The sequence below is a fragment of the Puma concolor genome, chromosome C1 (genome assembly GCF_028749965.1).
Source record: "Puma concolor isolate L17-30 chromosome C1, mPumCon1.1.hap2, whole genome shotgun sequence".
Taxonomy (NCBI): domain Eukaryota; kingdom Metazoa; phylum Chordata; class Mammalia; order Carnivora; family Felidae; genus Puma; species Puma concolor.
The window spans coordinates 134,603,008-134,620,945 of NC_141674.1; the positions used below are offsets into that span (position 1 = coordinate 134,603,008).

General features: G+C 35.2%; 1 long non-coding RNA gene across 1 annotated transcript in view; it reads left to right on the forward strand.

Moving 5' to 3' along the window:
* LOC147578447 (uncharacterized) overlaps window positions 1-17,489 on the forward strand; it is a 77,246-nt gene extending 59,757 nt beyond the window's left edge. The window contains exon 2 of the long non-coding RNA XR_015254277.1: window positions 17,294-17,489. This is a non-coding gene — a long non-coding RNA (uncharacterized LOC147578447). The remainder of the gene's footprint in view (window positions 1-17,293) is intronic.
* The last annotated feature ends 449 nt before the right edge of the window (window positions 17,490-17,938 follow it).

Below are 17,938 nucleotides of genomic sequence, written 5' to 3' on the forward strand. Positions count from 1 at the left end.
ATTTGAGGTTCTATACTGAAATGTCCACAAAGCATAGGATACATAAAGTAAGTGAGAAAATATGTCCTGTATTGGGTGTCTGAGTATACATTGAGTAAATGGAAGAGGTTGAGATAAATTGGATAACTCAGGTCTATCTAAATAAGATTTCTCTCTTCCAGCTTCAGGAAATGTTACAAGCTTATTACTGTTGGAGGTGGGTCAAGAAACGGTCTCCTGCTCAATACTCAAAACAGCTACAAGGTAGAGTTTGGGCGACATTAAAAGAAAGATTCAGGGATGCAGATAGACAAAACCCCACCCCAAGGGCCCAGGAACACAAGACACCTAAGATGGAGAATGAGCCAAGAGAGTAGAGAAGCTCTCCCCTGAACACAGATGTTTATAACATCTTAATTCAATATTGCTAAAACTTGCAGGCAACCAAGATATCCTTCAGTAGATGAATGAATGAACTGTGGTACATCCAGACAATGGAATATTATTCAGCACTATAAAGAAAAGCCATGAAAAGACATGGATAAACATTAAATGCATATTACAAAATGGAAAAAGCCAATATGAAAAGTCTATATATCGTATGATTCCAATATAAGACTCTGGAAAAGGCAAAACTATGGAGACAGTAAAATGATCAGTAGTTGCCAGGATTGTGGCAGAGGTGGGGGAGGGAGGGATGAATAGGCAGAGTACAGAGGACTTAGGGCAGTAACAGTTCTCTCTATGATATCATAACAATGAATATATGTCACTATAAATTTGTCTAAATCCATAATATGGATTCACCAAGAGGAAACAATCATTCAGATTATTGCCTTTGGGTGACTGTGTGTCAAAGTAGGTTCATCATCTATAATTAACACTCTAGTATGGGATGTTGATAGTGAGGGACGCTATGCATGTGTGAGGGCAGGGGTACATGCAGAATCTTTGTACCTTTCCCTCAACCTATAACAGCTCTAAAAGTAATAAAAATTTTAAAAACTCAAAAAAAATTACTTAATAAGAGAAGTTCCTTAATCAGAAGTATCATCAAGGAAGCTAATTAGATCTATGCAAAGAAATGAACAGGGCTAGAAAATAAAAAATGCATAAATAATTACAATCAATATATTCTTCAATTGTACTATGAATAATTGATAGAGTACACAAATACTATAAATATGTATTATGGGATTTATACACATGTAAAAATAAAACACATGCCAACAGTACAAGCAATGGATGGCTCTAAAATTTTTATACTGTATGGAAATGATATGGTATTATTCAAAATTGTACTATGATAAACCCAGAACAGTGTTTCTCACATGTATATGATTACTCCTCCACCCCCCCCTCACACACACACACACACACACACACACACACACACACACACGTATATACTCACATACATATACACAGGATACAATCAATAATGTCTGAAGATGTTTTTGGCCATCAAAATTGAAATGTGCTACTGTGTCTACTTATATAGTCCAGGGATGTATTACACACCTTAGAATGCAGAGGATATACCCTACAACAAAGTGAGAATTGTCTGAGTCAAAAATATTGTTGGTGATTAGGTGACAAATACTGTTTAAGAATTATCCTAATTTTTTTTCAAGTGATGTATATAAAGCCAGTAGTGAAGAATAAAATGGAATATGAAATTTTATACCCAATTAGTCCAAAAAGAATCAGGAAAAGAGAACAAAAGGAATAGAGAACAATTGGAAAAAAAGGAAACACCTTGTAAAATGCTGGATTCAGATACAACTATAATTACATTAAATTACATTAAGATGCAATTTAGTGTTGACATTAAATGTGAATGGTCTAAACACCCTTGATTAAAAGGCAGAGGTTTTCAAATTGCAAAAGACAGCAAGACTCAAATATATGCTATATGAAACTCAATTTAAAGGGTAATGTAGATTGTTTAAAAATATTTTAAATGTGAAAATATGTTCCATATAAGCATTAATTAAAAACAAAGTAGCCTGGTTATAATAATAACAGGCAAAATAGAATTACAACAAAGAATATTACCAGGTATAAAGAGGGGCTTATATAATATAGAATTTAATTAATATAGAAGACCTAGGTTCCTAACTGTGTAACAGACAAAGTTTCAAAATACGGGAAGCAAAACTGATACAGCAAAATAAGAAATAGACAAATCAACAATTACAGTTGGCCAAATCAGTACCATACTCATTAATTGATAGAAAAAACATACAGAAATTTAGTAAAAACATAGACAACCTGAACAATACTATCAACCAATATCATCTAACTGATATTTATAGACTACTTTCTTCCAAGAACTGGATACATATTCTTTTCTTTTTTTATTACATTGATTTATTTTTGATAGAGAGAGACAGAGCACAAGTCGGGTTGGGGCAGAGAGAGAAGGAGACACAGAATCCGAAGCAGGCTCCAGGCTCTGAGCTGTCAGCACAGAACCCGACGCGGGGCTCGAACTCACGGACCGTGAGATCATGACCTGAGCCGAAGTCGGACGTTTAACCGACTGAGCCACCCAGGCGCCCCTACGTATTCTTTTCAACTGCACATGGAACATTCACCATAATAAGCAGAATTCTAGGGCATTACAGAAAAAAATCAAGAAATTAAAAAAGATATAAATCATACAATCAATGAATGGAATTAAAATCAAAATAAATAACTTAAAACCACTTCTAAGTAATGCAAAAATCAAAGAATATATCACAGGGAAAATTAGAAAATAATTCAAATGAAAATAAAATAAAACATTAATACTGGAGGAACTAAGCTAAATTTTGAGGGAAAATTGGTTACACTAAATGCTTATATTAAAAAAGAAAAAGGTCTTAAATCAATAAGCTAAGCTTCTGCATTAGCACAGTAGAATAACAAGGGCAGACTAAACCCAAGCAAGCAGAGGGACTAAAACAATTAAAATAGGCACAAAAAGCAAGAATATTAACAAGAAACCAATAGAGAAAGTCAGGAAACAAAAGACAGGTTATTTGTAAAAAATCAAGAAAATCAATAAGCCTCTGACTATACTGAGCAGGAAAAAAAGAGAGAGCATACCAATATTATCAATATCGGGGGGAAAAGGGAATATCACTACAGATTATACAGACATTTAGCAGACAATAGGGAAATGTTATAAAAAACTATGTTAATAAATGTGATTACTTAGATGAAATACAGACATTTTGGGGAAGTCACAAACTACCAAAAATTACACAAGGAGAAATAGTGTAATTTGAATTACTTTTGTCTATTAAATAAATTGCATCTATCATGAAACATTTCTGACTTCTCTCTCCTAAAACAATAACAACTCCATACCAATGGCATTACTGGTGAATTCAACCAAACGCATAAGGAAGAAATCATTTCAATTCAATGGAAACATCTTTCCACTATATATTTAAGGGAAAAAATAACCTGGCAGCATTTTAACCAAGTGATTGATTACAAGTTAGCTTTGCCAGTAATAGTATAAATCCACACAATGTGCATCTTGATGTGATGCACTAAGAGCAAAGTATCTCTTCTGTAGTATTCCTGAAAAACATACATAACAGAATTAAGTCATATTCTACAAGATGATAGTCCTGTCTTCTACAAAATTATAAATCTCATGAATTACAAAGAAAAACTAAAGAAATCAATACCTCAGTTCAACATGACTGAAATGAAATTTACTTTTTTCCACCCAAACATATTATTACATCTGATTTTTTAAATTGTAAATAGTGGCAATGCCACACACACCACATTCACAGAGATTAATCAGAGGATGCCATTTTATTAACAATCTCATTCATCAACATTCTAAGTTTACAAATTACTAAATTCTGCTAATTTTACCACTGAAATATTATTCAAATCCACTCACTTTTTTTTTTATTTTTGAGAGAGAGAGAGAGAGGAGAGGGAGAGGAGAGAACACGAGTGGGGGTGAGGCAGAGAGGAGAGAGAGAAACCCAAGCAGGCTGCACCTTGTCAGCACAGAGCCCAACTTGGGGCTCCATCTCAGGAATTGTGAGATCATGACCTGACCCGAAATCAAGAGCCGGATGCTTAAATGACTGAGCCACCCAGGTGCCCGTGTTTGCTGCCATTTTTAGGAGTTAAGATTTATGCTAGATACAAAGAGAAGACACAGATAGTTTGTAAGGAAGAAATGGCAATCTGATTTTTGATTTTGGAGGATAGTTCACAGCTACATGATGGATTGATGTGAGAGGGTAGAAACTGAAGACAAGAGTCCATTTGGAAGTCTACAAGACAATTAAGAAATGAGTCCAAAAATAAAAAGGACTTAATTCAAATAGTTACTGTAAGAATAAAAAGAAGTGGGTGGAAAATGGCAAATAATACTATTAAGAAATTAAAAGGTAACCTACAAAATGTAGGTGAATATTTGCAAACCATTCATCGGATAAGGGCCTTGTATTAATAGATAAAGAATAGGGGCACTGGGGTAAACATCCAACTCTTGATTTCAGCTCAGGTCATGATCTCACAGTTGGTGAGTTTGAGCCCTGCATTAGGCTCCATGCTGACAGCACAGAGCCTGCTTGGGATTCTCTCTCCCTTTCTCTCTGCCTCTCCCCTGCTCTCTCTCTCTCTCCCTCTCTCTCTCTCTCTCAAAATAAATAAATAAACTTAAAAAAAAATGGCATCAAACACCTTACATATTGGTTCCAACCTTGAATTTTAGCATTATCTCAGATTATCGGTGCCCTTCTATTCTCTAAACGTTGAGTTCCCACCACCCTGCCCATTTATTAGGTTATTTACACAATTACTTCCATACCTCTGTAATTTTGCTCATGCCTGAAACATCTCTTCCTCCATCTCTACCACCAAATCTATATTTATTCTTTATGCCATACTTGGAAATTAGCTCCTTCAGAAAGCCTTTTACCAATCACTATGCCCCCAGCATAATCTTAGCATTTCTTTTATTCTCTCTTATGAAAATGGCATGGAAATGATACGAGGGTTAAACATTATAGGTAATGGTGTGTCTGTTTCACTAGTTGTTAAACTGCTTTCTTACATAGTAGAACTATATATACCATACTCCATGTCCAAGCATATATTGCATATACCAGGCATGTGTTTGTTTAATTAATACGAAATTCAAAATTTTAAGGAGATCATTTAGAATTTGCTACATTACAAAATAACTATTTACTTTATGAGAGGTTAACTACAAAGTACTTTTGTTTGTTTACTTATTTGTCTTAAGATTGAAATACCTTGGAGAAAATTTCATCATATTTTAGAACAGACTTTATTTACAATCTACTTTCAGAATATCTGTCAGCCTGATCGGAACATCTATATTACCTGTATACAAATAGGCTTCTGTAATTCATATTACCACCAATGGACCTGATTCCAGAAATAAGGTGGTTTGCTTTGTTTTATTTCTCTTCTTCCTTAGCAATTTACATATGTGGGAAGAGCCACATTTTTCATCTTGTGCATTTGTAACCTCAGTTCCCTTATTAGTCAAATAATTTCATTAGATCAGATGATTTCTAATGTTCTATTTAATTTCTAATATGTGTCATGTGCTGGATATTTGCATATGATCTCTGACAGCAGCCACAGATTTGGGGTGTTTATTTTCCCCATTTACATTTACCACCAGCATTTAAATTTCTGCTCCTTATTTAGTGGAAATATTGTTAAAATGTTTCAGTTCATCCAAAATGGTGGTGCCTTTCACTTTTCAAGATCTTAACAGGATATGCATGAAATTTCCACAACTGTAAAACTGAGCCAGTGATCCATTCTTAGCCTCTAACTAGTTGTTATAAGAATTTGTGAATATTTTAAATGTGTTCAACTCATACTTTTCCTTCCCCTTGAATTCCCAATGTGATTTTACCTGCTCTGCCTTTACATGGAAAACGAATGCTGATGAGAAAAATTTGATTTGATTCTATAAAATTATATTTATTCTTTGTTTCATCCATTTTAACCAATACCTTTTCTCATTATGTATTCCAATTTTCTCATATCTCTCATCCAGACTAATACAATTAGCTGTAGCTGATTTCTTAGGCTAGATTATTTCCTTTTTATGCCTCGATATTTTTGAAGAGACTTTCTCCTCTTCCTCCTGTTCATCTCTACCATTCTTATCATCATCATCTATCAATAGTAATAATAAAATAATAATAATATATCATTAAGTTCCTTTTATGGGTCAGAAATCATTCTAGGTGTTTTGCAATGTTTTTTCTGTCACTATACAATCACTACAATGAATGGCATGATGAGGCGAATATTATTAAATTCAATTTACAGCTATGAAAATTGAGAATCAGAAAGATAAGGTAATTTATCCAAGGTCTTATTGTTCGTAAATGGAGAAATCTGGATATGTGGAAAGAAAAGTCTGACTTCAAACCACATTTTACAGGTTCATATTTCTACTGAATAGATTTAATTTAAAATAAACAAACAGGGTGGCTGTTTGGTGGCTCAGTTGGTTAAGCATCCACTTCTGCTCAGGTCATGATCTCACTGTTCATGAGTTTGAGCCCTACATCCAGTTCTGTCCTGACAGCTCAGAGCCTGGAGCCTGCTTTGAATTCTGTGTCTCCCTCTTTCTCTGCCCCTCCCCCACTTGCACTCTGTCTCTCTCTCTCTCTCTCTCAAAAATAAATAAACATTAAAAACTAAAAATAAAATAAACAAGCTCATGCATATTGAGGGTTTCCAAGTGAACATTTTTTTTATAAATATATACAGAATTTTAGAAGGCTGAGACTAAAATCATAAAATTGGAATGTAAAGAAACAGTTTACTAAACTATATAGATCTAAATTTGAGTCTCTGTCCATGACAGCACTATCTAGCCTCACACTCCCCTCATTCAGTGGATCTCTCAGGGGTTCGGTTTTTCCCTCTTTCAAAAAGGAAAAGAGTTTATCTGCATGAGTTTTGTAAAGATGATAGATGTCATTGTTATTTCATATGAACTTAAAAAAATAGTATATGGTTTTGAAACTGGCCAAAATTAAAATTGTTTTTATTTACTTCCCAAAGAAAGTATTTCTTTTTTTTTTTTTTTTTTTTAAACGTTTTTTATTTATTTTTGGGACAGAGAGAGACAGAGCATGAACGGGGGAGGGGCAGAGAGAGAGGGAGACACAGAATCGGAAACAGGCTCCAGGCTCTGAGCCATCAGCCCAGAGCCCGACGCGGGGCTCGAACTCACGGAGCGCGAGATCGTGACCTGGCTGAAGTCGGACGCTTAACCGACTGCGCCACCCAGGCGCCCCCCAAAGAAAGTATTTCAACTAGTATTTTACAAGATGATTTTTCTGAATTATTATATATCGATACATACTAAAAGGTCAAATAAGAGACTTCTAATCTGGACAAGATGGTGTAGAATTGCTTTTCCCTGCATCTTTCCTCTAAAGACAACTATATACCCTGGAAAGGGTACAAGACACAATCAAAGGACCCTGAAGGGTGGTATGAAGGACACTGGGAATGACACAGCAGCAGCAGGGCATCTTGTGTTTCCCCTTCTGACAGAAGAAGGCCACCCAGACTCAGCATTTCCCAAATCCTAAATTAGCAACAGAAGGAAGGTCATTCCTCTCCAAACAGAATTCCCTCTGACAAAATCAGGGAAGCCCGATACTACTTGAAAAAAGGGTCAGTTGGAAGTCCTACCAGAAATAAACAGCCAGGAGAGGTACTCTTATTTTCCACTAGGCCTGAAAAATTCCACGCCTCTTACCCACTAAGAGATACCCACCTGGGCAGGCAGAGCTGGCAGGAGAGCCAATATACAGTAGGTGGCCTGGTTCAGGAAGCCTCATTGTCCCTGCTGTATCTACACTCACCTCCCCTGCCTAGCAAAGGAGAGTGGGCAGCTGGAACTGGGAAAATGGATGCAGCCACATCAAGCTTCCTGGTCCAAGAGGTCCTTTTGCTTCAGTGAAACCCAGATTCTTCCTGTCTGCCAAGAGTCACTGGGTTGGGCTACTAGGGCAAAGGACCCAGCTACTTAAAGGGGCTTCATCTGAGAAGCACCTGTATCGCTGCAGGCAGCAGACTTTCCTCCCCCATCTGGAAATACAATGCAGAGGAGGAACCCCAGTAGGAGAATCCCCCTATATCCTCCCTGCTGAGAGATACCTGGCAGCTAGGACTAAGGAAACTCCTTCCACACCCCTGATGCAGCACCAGCAGGGAACAGCTGGAGCCACTGTAGCAACAGCTGAACGAGATTGATCAAAATAATACCACAAAGGCTCTGATAATTAAACTGACGTTAGTACCATAGTCCACAAACATAGGCCAAACCCCAGGTTCTAAATATTCCCACTAAAATAAAAAGAAATGTTAAATAGAACCCAGATTCTCCTAACACAAGAGACAAAAGGTCCAGTACACAATAAAAAATCACCCATCATAGAAAGAACCAAGAAAAGACAATCAACTGATGCCAACACCAAAATAAATCATATGTTGGAATTAGCTGACAAGACTTTTAAGGCAGGTGTCATAAAAATATTTCAACAGATTATAATAAAAACTCGTTAACTTAAAAAATAGGAAATCTCTGGGGCGCCTGGGTGGCTCAGTCGGTTGAGCGGCCGGCTTCGGCCCAGGTCATGATCTTGCGGTCCATGAGTTCAAGCCCCGCGTCAGGCTCTGTGCTGACCGCTCAGAGCCTGGAGCCTGTTTCAGATTCTGTGTCTCCCTCTCTCTCTGACCCTCCCCCATTCATGCTCTGTCTCTGTCTCAAAAATAAATAAACGTTAAAAAAAATTTTTAAAAAATAGGAAATCTCAGCAAAGACATAGAAGTCATAAAAATAAACCAAATTGAAAATATAAAACTGAAAAATACAAAAACAGGGTAAAAAAACTGGGGTGGGCTCAATTGTAGAATGGAGATGACAAATAATAGCATCAGTGAACAATATAATTGATGCAATCTGAACAATAGAAAATAAACAGAAGCAACAGCAACAAAAACATGAGCATAGATTCAGGGACCTGTGAAACATAAAAATGGTCTAATATTTGTATCATTGGAATGCCAGAAGAAGAAGAGAAAGACAATGGGACTGAAAGAGTATTTTTAAAAGTGGTGGCTATAAACTTCCCAAATGGGTAAAAGACCAACCTATAGATAAGCTGAGTGAATTTCAAGCAGGCAAATCCAAAGAAATCCATGTCAAGATGCATTATAGTTAAACTTTTGAAAACTAAAGAAAAAAATTAAAAACAGCTAAGATGGATGTCACATTACCCCTAGGGATCACTAGTTTGGACTGGAATGGATCTCTCATCTGAAACTGTGGAAGGCAAAGGGAACTTGGCATAATATTTTCTCAGTGCTGCAAGAAAACAATTGCAGTTCCTGATGCTATAATACCTGGTGAAACTATCCTTTAGGAAGAAAAAGGAAATATAGACATTCTAAAACAAAACAAAACTAAATTTGTTGCTACCAGACTTACCTTACCGATTGGCTAAATGAAGTTCTTCAAACAGAAAGGAAACAATAAAAGAAGGAATCATGGAACATCAGGAAGGAAGAAGGAACAGTGGAAAGAGAGGAAATAGGGATACATAAAATAAACAATTCCTTTTTCTTGAGTTTTATAAATCATATATGATGACTGAAACAAAAATTATAATACCATCTCATACTCAAGACAATGATATTTAAATGTGTGACCTAAATGGAAGTTAGATTTCCACACTTCACTTGAACTGGTGAAATGTTGATTCCAGTAGCCTATTGTATCACACACATATATATTTTAATACACAGAGCAACCCCTATGAAAACTCTACCAAGGGATACTCTCAAACACATTTTAAATAAATGAAGATGGAATCTTAAAAAATATGCCTAAAACCCTACAGTAAAGCAGGAAAAGAGTAACCCAGGTATGAGAACCAAAAGAAACAAATAGAAAGCAAATAAAATAGCAGATTGAAACTCTAACATATCAGTATTATCTTAAACGTAAGTGCTCTAAGTACAACAATCAAAAGACAGATTGGCAGAATGGATACAAAAAAATAACCTATATACATGCTTTTTGCAGCAAAGGATTAACAGAGTAGGCTGAGACTATCAGGCCTTAAAAGCACCATCTTGTAAGATTGGCCCCTACCTGAAATCTTGGAACTTGGTTTTCTGTGATAAAATTGACTCTTTCTGCCTAAACTATGCAAATAGTATGGTCTGTACCAAACACCTGCTTTTTGGGGGAGAATCTGGAATTTTGGTACATGCCGAGCAGAAGATGCCTACATGACCTGTTGCCAATTAAAAAACAAACAAACAAACAAACAAAACAAAAACAAACAAACAACAAAAACAACAAAAAACACCTCTGGGTATTGAGTCTCCAAGGAGCTTTCCTAATGGAAAACATTCCACACTTGTTATTGCAACACATTGCCTGAGGAATTAAGCACTTACTGTATGACTCCACTGGGAGAGGACTCTTCTTCAAGAGCTGCACCTGGTTTTCTCTGAATTTTACTCCATATGACTTTCCCTTTGCCAGGTAAATCCTTTGCTCTAATACATCGTAGCTGTGAATCTGACTATATGCTAAATCTTGTGAATACTGCTAACAAATCATCATATAAGGGGATGGTGTGGAGAACCACCAACACATGCTGCTTATGAAAAATGACTTCAAATTCAGCAATATAATTTGAAAGTAAAAATATATCTCTATATACAAATACATATGTGTATACATATGTGTGCATATGTGTACATATACATATATAATGCAAATATTAAGCAAGAAGAACACAGCAGGAGTGGCTATATTAACATATAATAGAGTAGATTTCAGAGCAAAGAAAAATATTAGAGACAAAGAGGGACATTACTTATTGATAAAAGAATGAATATACCAGGAAGTCATATCATTCTAGGTATAGACACATGTACCATTGAGAGAAACCGGGCAAAGTGTTGAAGGAATCTCTTTGGATCTTTCTTGTAACTGCATGCAAATCTACAATTATCTCCATAAAAGTTTAATTAAAACTAGAAAATAAAAGTCAAGTAATCCATAGGGCTTGTAGTGGAAAATGTTTGAGGTTGAAAATCATTGTTCACTTAGTGACACAAAGAAATAACTTAATTCATTCTTATAAGAACGATGCTACTGGATTCATCTACATAGGTGCCCCTCATTCCTACTCCCATTCAAGAATTTTAGGATTTCCTCAGTGTATCTAAGTTTTGATAATTTTTCATTCACTTGTGTTGGATTCAGGCCTCTCTAATATGAAAGTATTTAACTCAGAGAAATTTTCTTGTATTAATATAATTGTTATTGATAGCTTTCTCTGACTTTTCCAATAGTTGATACTTTTTATCTCTTATCTTTTCTGTCATATTTTTACTTAAATTTATTTTTATGCCTTGTATTCAGGGAGATTTCTTGAAATGTATCTTTTAATCTTTTTTATATTTTGGTTTTAGCTTCCAGGAAACTCTACTTATTTTGTGATTATTTTTTTCATAGTATCTTTTTTAATTAATGCAACACATACATATATATGTATATGTGTATATGTATATGTGTATATCGATCTATATGTTCTCTCTCTCTGAAGATTTTAATTAGAATTTGGGTTTGTGTTATTTAGTTTTACATATTTTTTTCTGTTTCCTAACTTCTATCTCCTTCAGAATTGATCTTCTTTTGTTTATCTTGGTCTTTGTCTTTCAATGTTAGGGTCTTTTGTGGGGGGCCAACAGTAAATTATTCATATTTAAGTGAGCCAAAGAAAGGTTCATTCACAGTTGTGAATATGTGTGTGAGTTTTATGACCTGGAGGAAGTATCTTCTGGTACAGGGTCATTTTGCTGGGGAACCCTTCAGTGCAAGAAAAGGAATGGAAGCACTAATGCCTACTATTTCTGCCCAAGTAAGTCATCCCTAACGATTTGGTTTTTTAAAGCAATGCACCCTTATTTTAGATGATCCCATTTGTGGAGTGGAATTGTAGACAGGCAGGGGCAACCACTCCTGTGACCTTGCAATCAACCCTGCTTTACACTCTTCCCTTCTGTAGCCTGGCAGACAGTTTAGCTAGCTCATCAGTTACAAACCTGTTTGCTTGTCAACTAGACTATGGCTTTCTCATGTCATCAGTCAACACTGTGTCTACTGTTTTCTGTATTCTAGAAATTTACTAGCCTTTCTTATTTTTTCATGGCCTCCATTTGATATTCTTTATTGTAGTGGTTCATAGTACTTACTATTTTACCATTATTTTAATGATGTATCAAGAGAAAGAGGAAATATGCATTTGTGTTGTCTGCAATTTTCAAACATTAGTCACCATTAAAATAGTCTCGACATAAAAATATAACTGTTGCACATTTTACCAATGGTAATTTAAAAATCAATAAAAATTTTTCTTCATCCCCAGAAATATAATCAAAAACTAAAGCCATAATTAGATTTTGCCAAGCTAGCAAGTAATTGAATCATGGATTTCTTTCACTTTACAACTCATGTTTCAAGTGATTTTCAGCTACAAACCTTTCATGATTAAAATAAGTAAATTTGATTTCTTCCAAAGTATTTTAAAATCCTAACTAGAAAGAGTTTTGTTTATCTATAGAAAAATGTTTTCCTATATTATATTTTACTAAGTCACTGCTAGGCACACAGTATTCAATCAATTAATACTTCTTTGTAGAAAACCACAAGTGTAATTTTAATGTGCAGTGATGTGCAGTTTTGTGTTCTGTGAATCTCAGTTGGTTTTCTAACATCATCCCTCCCACCCCAAAATCAATCTCCCTTCCAACCTTGTCATAAGTTTCACTGACAGTAAAGTCACTCATCTCAGTGGAGCAGAAAAGTAAAAGCAGAATCATTGTTTGGAACTACTGGCACATTGTACATTTATTTCATTTAGTTCAAGAACCAAAACATCTAAGTCATCTTAACCATGCCAATAATAGCAAAATATGTTCTGAGCCCTTCAATCTCTTAACAGCTACAAAACTTCAATTATATATATATTTTTCCCTTCTTCTTGACATCCTATTTCTCAGTGAGGCCATTTTATGTAACTGTGTTTGTGATTAGAAGACTGGAACAAAGGCAATGATGAAAATAATAACCAAGAAAAACACTTAGAAACACATTCCCAATTTAACCACTTTCTGTGAAGGCTTACGTTAAGATATAATATTATTTATCATTTGGAGGGCTACTATTAAGATTTAATTAACAGTGAAGAAAGAGAAGAACAGAAAACTTTGTGTTAAGGGAGCTTGACTTTGAATAACTAAACATTGACGTGGTGGCTTTCTCTTGTTTCTCTTCATAGCTACCAAAAAAAAAAAAAAAAAAAAAAAGATGAAGTTTCTCAGGAAGAAAAACAAAAAGCCCAATGCAAAGCAGTAACTCAATATAATCTTGCAGTTATAAAATCATTGTGAAGGTCTAACTCTTTCAAAGTCCAGCTTAAACCAGGGAATGGCTTATTTCCCATGGTGTGAATTATAAAAATATAAAATCCCAATTTAAGTTTTTCTCGCCAGTAGACCTGATAGGTTTGAGGAAGCAGAATTGAGTCTAGGTTGTTCCAGTATTTTTCAAGATTATTCTTATTTATTAACTACAACTGAATAAGCAGTTGTTATTTTTGGCATTACTTCTATTGTCATATCTAGAAATATTATTTCTTGCTCAGGTAATAATTAGGCTACATCCTCCAGTTTAGTATAAACTATATTTTATTACGAGGAGCCAACTATTATAATAAACAATCTTACCAGATCAAGGACTTAATATAATGAGAATTTATTTCTAGCTAATATCACAGTCCAAATCAAGGGGCTTTGCTCCACGGTGTCATTCAAAAGATCCATTTTTGGTTTGTTTCTACTTTTTTGTTTTTGTTTTTGTTTTTGTTTTGTTTTTACAAATATATCTTCAAAATTAGTTGAGGGGAAGAAGGGAAGTAGCTATTTTGATCATTAGCATCTTTCTTAAAAGGTTTTATTGCTTGTTAAGATCTAATCATCAGGATACCCAGATTCTAGCTCTGTAACTAAATGCCTGTAATTTTAAATATGCTTTTTCTTTTCTTGGCTGTATTTTCAGTATTCCGGATCCTAAACAAGACATGGTCATGCAGGATTAAGAGTTTTCTCCCTCTACACATTAAGAAAGGAAGGAAAGAGAGAGAGAGAGAGAGAGAGAGAGAGAGAGACAAAATGAAACAAAACGTGTCTAGGCTGATTTCATAGGCATATGCCCTACATAGATGCAGAAGCCTCCTCAGTCAAAAAGGCACTGTGCTCAGTTCTGCTCTTGACATCTTGAAATTCTTAAACATTTTATCTTTGAACTTGTGTCATGTAAGTTATGTCAAAGGGTCAGTTGAGCAAGTGTCCAAACAGAGGTTTGATGCACAATGTGTGTATGCATCCTTTCCCTGCAGCACCTTTCCATATGCATGTTGTTCACAGTGCTCAGTGAGCACAGAATTCCTGATAGCTCCCCCAGACTAGTGGGCCCAGAAGTTCTTTACACTGGTACATCCTTACTGAATCCTCTAATTCTTGGTGGCAAAGGAAAAAGGAGAACCATGAGAATTGGGATGTTTTAATTTAATTTAATTTAATTATTTTGTTTTAGGGTCCTTCCCCAAAGTGGCATAACTTATCTCTGTCAATGTCACTGGACAGACGTCAGTCCTATAGTCTCTATAGTCTACTCTATAGTCCTATAGCAGGACCATCTACATAATTTGGGGTCCCAGTAAAAAATGAAAATGTGGGCCCTCTTGGCCAAACATAATTGAGAATTTCATGATTATAACAACAGAGCATTGAACCAGGCACAGAGCCTTTTTAAGTACAGTTCATAATGTGACTGTGCAGTCCACATGCCCATGTAGATGACCTGAAGTTTCACTTAAATTCCAGGGAATCTGGGAAATGTGGTTCAAATGTGTATCTGGCAGGAAAAGGTAGTGGTGTTTGGTAAGCGTGTTAACAAGCCCACCTGGATAATCCAGAATAATCTCTTCAGTTTAAGATCTTTAATCACACATGCATGGTCCCCTTTGCCATATAAAGTAACCTATTCACGGGTCCCAGGGATTAGGGTATGGTTATTTTGAGAGCCACTATTCTGCCATCACAGCAAGCATACAGCCTTGTTTTCACTACAACTTGCTATATCATGAGATTTGGTATAAATGATTTCTTTAATGAATTCTACCCAAAGAAGTTTAGTTTCTAACAGCAATTAGTCCAAAATAAAGTGTCTGGTCAGGAAAACTATGGCTCCAGTGATAGCTCTGGTGCTATCCTTTCTTTATATATTCTCCCTAAAATGTTTTTCTTTTCAAGATCATATGACTGCTATTCTTTGAAGAAAGCCTATTAAATCACTCATTCCTAGATCTCTTTTTCTACCTTTGTTCCTTTGTTGTGCCTAATCTTATTTCTAAAAACAAAACAAACAAAAAAAGCAAAACAAAACAATATAAAACAAAACCACAGCTATTTGAATTACATGAAGATTGAATTAATAAAGTTGAACCAGGGTGAGAGAAAAAAGAAGGAAAAAAATGTACGTGTATGTACACCTAGTCATAATTAAATCTAGTACCCATAACTATTTTCTTAAAATCATCTCTTTTCTTTATGTTAAATGCAGTTGTTTTGAATTGTGATAAAACATAGACTGCCAACTCAGGCAGAAATTTTTTAAGCAATTCATTGGTACCCCCCAAAAGCAAAAAAATCACTAACTTTTCTCTCATTTTTTAATTACTAGCAGCAAAATTGTTTATGAAATGTTTACGGGCATGTTCAGACGATGTAGTGGGGTTCATTGAAAGAAAAATCACATTTTATTCTTCCTTGGGCAACTTTGATTTAGTTCAACTGTTTCCAAAAGAATGAAAATCCCGCTTAAATGCCCTCTGCTTGATTTCCATTATGTTTCATTTCTTGTTTCTTTATTAATAGGAGAATTTAGAGAAAGGATGAGGATTCACATTTGAATAAAGAAAGAGAGTAGATGGGAGGAGCAGTTCTAGACATTTTATTTTCACTTCATCTTACCTTGCCTGTGTCAGAAATAATGACGGGCACTCTGTATGTAAGATGAACTCACCAAATACAGTCTGTGGTAATGGCTAAAATATACCTGTAGGAGAGGAAGAAAGATGACCCTCAGGTGCAAGTGACCTCTTAGATCATGTTTGCTTATCAAGAAATTTTAATAACATCAGATGAGAAAAAGTAAAATTTTCAAGTATACATGGGTACTAGAATAAGTTACTTAAGTATTTTAGTATTAGGCAATTTTCACCAACTTTTGCAATGATGATAAGTAACCATAACATCTTAACAGCACGTAATAACATTTGTTTGGTTCTTGCTTGATATGTCTATGGTTCTCATCTACTTTGCTTCTACTGGATATGCCATCTCCTTTCAGAGCAGAGGCCAAAGGTAGACCCCCATCTGTGATGTGGTATGCTTATGGCAAAGGGAAAAGAACAAGACAGTTTATGGAGACAGACAATAGCACATAAAGCTTCCTCTAAAAATAAGCTTGTACTACTTCTGATTCATTTTATTGGCTGAAGTAAGTCACACTGGCATACCTGACATTGAAGAAAGGAAATACATTTCACCTACAGTAAAGTAATGCAAGATATATTGCAATGTGTCAAGGTATGTAATTCTCCAAGACAAAAAGAGAGAGAGAAGCAAATGATTTGGAATCATAATGCAGTCAACCACACAAATAGTAGAAGAAAGCTATTTTTTCTTAAACCACTGAGTTCCTCAAATTATATCTCCTATGTTATAAAAGTTACAGAAATTACCATAGAAAATTAAAGTAGAAACATTTCAATATGTTTAGGGTAGTTACAAATTTAAAGAGCTAGTGTAAAATTCAGGGAAAGCTGGAGTATTCATTGGAATACTACTATTTTTCCCCCTAGGGAGAAAAAGACTTTGTAATCAAAGAATACTAGTTTCCTACTTCAGGTATATTCTGTTTTTCTTAGAAATGAATTACTAGTTTATTGCTCGGCTGTGTGCCCATAATAGCAACTGCGTTTCTCAGGCTCCGTTGCAGCTAAGGTGGTCAATTACATATAAGGGGGAGTTGACAGATGCACTTCTGAGAAAATTCCTTGAGGGAGGGACAGACGGCTAATGTGCACCTCTTTGCCATCTCTTTCATTTCCATTTCCTTCTTCTTGTGTAGAACTAAGACCGAATGGATGAAGATCTGTAGTTATTTTGGACCTTGACATTGAGGATGGAAGCTGAGTGCTAAATTCTTGGGGCTATTAAAGGTGTGTGCCTCTTTGCTGGCAATAGACAGCTTTCCTATCAGTCCTGGAGGGCTGAACTCTGTACTTCTTTTATGACAGGGCAAAATAAACTTCAATTTTATTTTACTTATTTTGATTTTCTATTTCTCTTACTGGGCATAATTACTGTATAAGACTTAATTAAGGAATATTGATTTAAAATTGAGGGAAGCTCATTGCAGCTTTTCTCAGAGAGACCTGTATGGGTGTTTAACTGGGAAATAAAATGATGCAGAATAAGATGCCAAAGAGAATAAGGCAAGGTTATAATGTTGAAGGCTAGGAAAAGATTGAAACAGTGCTAGTATTCAGCCAAATGAGTAAAACAAAAGAAATAGTATTGTATTAAGTAAGATTACAACCACATGAAGCTTAAACATTTAGCTGTAATGATATAGATATATATTTGATCATATATGGATACACACAAATTTACATACATAAATAAAAATATCACATTTTTTTATAGGTGGGGTCAAATCAAATGGACTCCTCAGATACTTAGGTTGGGACACTATAGAACTATGAACCCTTCG